The following is a 5,330-nucleotide window of genomic DNA, read 5'->3' as shown; positions in this document are numbered from 1 at the left end:
TGAACTCTGGCTGTGAAGCCGGAATTGCATATCGTTAATATTCATCGGTGAATTTAACGCTTGATTATCGATATTTAACTCGTATAGAAGTGGTTTAACGGATTATTTACATGCAAATTGGTCATAAAAACGATAAAACATGAGATGAATCTAATTAGAACAAATTAATTACAAGATTAATTACAAGGTTAATTATAAACTAAATTAAATAGTTAGGTTATTAATGCTAAACTATTGATGATGATGACGATAATTAACAGATGCAAATATACAAAGGATGAATTTCAGAGACTTGATATTGATGAATCGAATCTCTAAAACCCGGTTTTGATTCTAATGACGAAAACCCGCAAATATTAATTACTTGGGATTTAAGTCGGGAATTTAATGATGATATATTAATAACGAACATATGTCAAAATTATCATGCTAATAAGAACAAGCAAAGACGAAACAAGAAAGCACAAACGAATTAAACAAAAGAGGAAAGAAGAAGAAGGAAAGCAGGAACTGCGGCAGCCTCAGGAAGAGGCGCAGCAGGTGATGCGTCCCTTCGAAGAGGCGCAACAGTTGCTGCGTTCCTTGTCGACATCTGTCTCTCGTTAATCCGTAAAATGGGTTTTAATAAAGGTTTTGTAAATCGGTTTTGAATATGTTTTCGACATAAACCTTACAATAGTGATTACAAAAATAAAGTACAATGATAAAAGATGGGATTTACACCCTCAAACTTACATGTTTGATGAAACGAGATTAACTAAGTTAACGTTTAGTGATGCTTGACTCGAATGTACCACGAAAGTGCCCTCTAAGAGGAAAATGAACAAAATTGATTAAGTTGATTGATGTGGAGTTGGTCAAATTGGTCAGTCATGCAAAACGAGGCTGGTACTCAGAAGGATCCGAGCTTACGTGGTCGAAAGTTAAAGCACGTAGACGCAAAAAGCAAGAGCGTAGTCTTAGAATGCAAAGGGAGAAGAGAAGGGCGGACACTCTCGTGAGAAATATGAGGACCAAAGGTCTCTATTTATACTAATCACACGGAGGAATTAGGGTTTCGGTGAAACATTGGAAGTAAATCTCGAAAAGATTTGAAAATATGCAGAAAGGAGCTGGGGAAGAGGTGCAGCAGTCACTGCGTCTCTTGTAAGAGGCGCAGCTCCTGCTGCGTCCTTTCCCCAAGGGTTTCCTCTTGCGGAAGAAAGATTTCCGCGTTTCTATTATGGAATTACGGTTTGATCTTGATTTCCTTATTATTTATAAAATAATTTCGGGATATTATTTACCAAAGATTAAATGATTGAAAATATGGAATAGAAATATCCAGAACATTCCAGAATATTCTGACTCGGCATTTTTAACGGTTATTAAAAAATGAAGACGATTTTTGACCCGGACTCCAAATGTACTCTAATTACTGTCAAAATTACCGTAATGGTGCGTAGATGACGACCAAGGGGTTGACACAAGTGTGGACACGGGCCACGGGGGAGCTTGGGAAACAAGCATTTGCATTTGTGGAGTCGCCACCAATTTATTGTGGAACATTAGAAACCGTTCGAATACCTCGTGTCATGTCAAGACACAAAGTAGTGACATGAAAACCAAGAACTCGTTACCCTTAGCATTCTATGTCTAGAATGACTCTCGTGGATGCCAATGAACACGGATGTTCACAGAGATCTAGAGTAAGGGGTGAGGGTACGTATTAGGAAGCTCTTTTGATCGAACACCTAATCCCGCCCCCCTCGATAGCGGCCTCTATTAATGATTAGGGAAATTATCTATACTTGATATATTGTCGATTATATTCATGCAATGCAACATCCATAGAATTAATCCTAGCATGTGAAGATTAATACTAAGTCGGTGAAACATGTAGTTTTAGCATACAATTGGGTTGAATCGGGATTTAAGTTTAATTACATGTGAAGGCATACAAGCAATAAAAAGGTACAATGATAAATACAATAAAGGAAATTACAATAATGAAAATTACAATAATTACATCGGGTTTAATGATTTATGTCGAAAATGCATCTAAAACAGATAATTTGGAAAAGAAAGAATAAACAAATTAACAAAGAGATTATTAGGCGATGATACGAATAATAGTTAATTAAATACGTAAGCTAAACTAGGTCAAGGCAAAACGGGAGTTCAGAGACAGAAGTCAGCCAGGAACAGGCGCAGCAGAGCTGCGCCCTCTAGAAGAGGCGCAGCAGACACTCCGTCTGTTCCTTGGCTCAGTTCTGGCTGTGAAGCCGGAATTGCAAGTCGTTAATGTTCGTTGGTGATTTTAATGCTTGATTAATAATATTTACTCGGATGAAAGTGATTAGCATATTATTTACATATGATTAAGGGTCATGAAAGCAATAAACATGGATAAAAACTAATTAGGATGAATTATTTACAAGATTAATGAGGATTAATTAACAAATTAATAACTAAACAAATTAATTAGGTTAAATACGACGAATTAATGACGGACTAATGATGAATATGATAATAAACAGGTGAGAATATATCAAAGATCGAATTCCAGAAACCCAATATGAATGAATCGAATTTCTACAACCCGGTTTGACTTTAGTGACGAAAACCCGCAAATATTAATTACTTGGGATTTGAGTCGGGAATTAATGAGATGAATTAATTATGAAGAATTATGAATTACAGGTTAAAGTTATCATGCTTAAATTGTCGTGTTAATGAAACAATGAACATTCGAAAACAAAGTGAAAAACAAAAGGACGAACAAAAGACGAAGGAAGAAGAAAGGAAGCAGGAACTGCGGCAGCCTCACGAAGAGGCGCAGCAGTAGCTGCGTCCTTTCTCGACGGTTGTCCTCTGATAATCCGTAAAAAGGGTTTTAAGCAAAGGATTTTAGAAATCGGTTTTAATTGTATTTTCGATATAAACCTTACAATATGATTACAAAAGATAAATAACAATAAATAGAAGAGAGATTTACACCCTCAGACTTACATGTTTGACGAAACGAGATGAACTAAGTTTATGATTAGTGATGCTCGACTCGAATGTAACGAAAGTGCCCTATTAAGAGGAAAACGATTAAGATTGATTATGGTGGAGTTGGTCAAATTGGTCGGTCATGCAAAACGAGGCTGGTACTCAGAAGGATCCGAGCTTACGTGGTTGAAAGTTCAAGCACTTAGACGCCAAAAAGTAAGAACGTGGTCTAGAATGGAAAGGGAGAAGAGAAGGGCGGACACTCGCGTGAGAAATATGTGAGATCGAAGGTCTCTATTTATACTAATCACACGGAGGAAGTAGGGTTTTTCGGAGAAAATTTGGAAGTGAATCTCGAAAAGATATGAAAAAATACGCAGAAAAGGACTTGGGAAGAAGCGCAGCAGGCACTGCGTCTCTTGGAAGAGGCGCAACACCTGCCGCGTCTATTCCCAAGTGGTTTCCTCCTGCGGAAGAAAGATTTCCGTGTTTAGTTTATGGAATAACGGAATAATTTAGTTTTCCTTAATATTTTGTGTGAATATTACAGGAAATTGTTTACCAAAGATTAAAAGATTGTAAAAGATTTATAAAATATGGAATAGAAATATCCGGAACATTCCAGAACATTCCGACTCGGCATTAATGGTTGTCAGAAAATGAAGACGGTTTTAGGCCCGGACTCCAAATGTACTCTAATTACTGCCAAAACGACCGTATCGGCACGTAGATGACATTTAAGAGGTAGACATAAATGTTGGGAAATGTGTCCTCAACAATAGTGCGATCACATGATTTAAATATCATAATTAAATCTCATACTAAGAATACGTGAGGGATGATTCTTTATACAGTCGACTGACCGTCATTAATCGGTAATGATTGGCTAACTAGAGTTTGACATTACTGTCGTGTGACGGTGGTGGTCAGTTGATCCCTTTAGGTCACACCTATAGGATGAAGCCCAAATAGATATTTAATTAATTGTATGCGATACAGATTAATTAATTCCTTAATTATGGGAGTGCAATTTTGCGTCTTATTTTAATGTGATTAAATAAAGATTAAATTTAGTAATTAAGTGTTATATTACTAAATTAGTTGAGGTATTAATATAAGATTTGAGGTAGAGGTAATTGGTTATTTAAAGTTACAAGAAGTTGTAATTTTAACTAACTAGTAATTATGGGACCCATTATATGATGATATAATGGTAGTATTGACACGTCTGTCGCGTACCTGTCAAAAATAAAACCTAACGGTCTCAACTAAAATGTAGTAGAGGCAGTCGAGTATCGAATCCTCAGGGAGGTAATGCAACTACAGCTATCTATTTCTAATCCTATGGTAACAATTGGGGTTGATTAAATTTTTGGTTCTAAACTACGGAGTTGAAAGGAAAGAGAAGTAAGCAAAGAGCAGTAAAGCAGGAAGTGAATTAAAACTATCAATAAGGGGAAGACATGTCGGGAATTCGGTTCACTACAGTAGTTCAACAACTTAGCAGTAAATGACTCAGACGAACTAAAGCGAGACGGATATTAGAAGGTCCTTTCGGTCCACTTCCCACCCTAAAATACCACTAACTTAACTTTCGTCCTCATTAGGGTAGTCTACTGTTTATAGCAGGCCTATTTAGTCCAATCTTTCGATCCAGGATTAATTGTAGCCAGATTAATGGGTGGCATAGAAGCGTGCACTCAACTAGGTCGAGAATTACAGTTATATTGCTACAGTGACAGAGTCTCTTGTCGGTTCATCTAATTCATTCACTACGTCGTCATTATTCTACCGCAGATCCCCTAATCCCAACATGAAGGGGTTTAGCTACTCATACTCATAATTAATCTAACAGCAGATAATTTTCCAGCAGAAAACATAACGAAATAATAATAAAATGCAATGATAGAAATTAGGGCAAGGAAGAATGATAACAATAACAAGAATTAAAAGCAACAAGAAGGTTAATTATTATTAAGAGAGAGAGAGAATTACAATCCAAGCAAATTCCGGCGTAAAGAACCCGTAATTCGAGTGAAGCAATCCGAAATAAAAGTAACAGTGGAGAAAGTTCAAACAACGTCGAAAGTAACAGTGTCTAATGTGAAACTTAGAGAGTAAAAGAGATGATAAAAGAGAATGCCTAATAACCTAGTAAAACATAGGTTATATAGCCAAAACACAAAGTGTTTATGCGGAAATAATTAAAACACGGACTGATTAAAGCCCATAGAGTCGGAAGCCTCTCGATCGAGTGGGTTAAACCACTCGATCGACCAAGATCTCAGCAGAAACTCCTCGATCGACCATCAGGGTACTCGATCGAGGGCTTGGTCAAATGCAGCTTACTCGAT

This window comes from Silene latifolia, chromosome 6, assembly GCF_048544455.1.
Source record: "Silene latifolia isolate original U9 population chromosome 6, ASM4854445v1, whole genome shotgun sequence".
NCBI classification, from domain to species: Eukaryota; Viridiplantae; Streptophyta; class Magnoliopsida; order Caryophyllales; family Caryophyllaceae; genus Silene; species Silene latifolia.
This window is presented reverse-complemented; position numbering follows the sequence as displayed.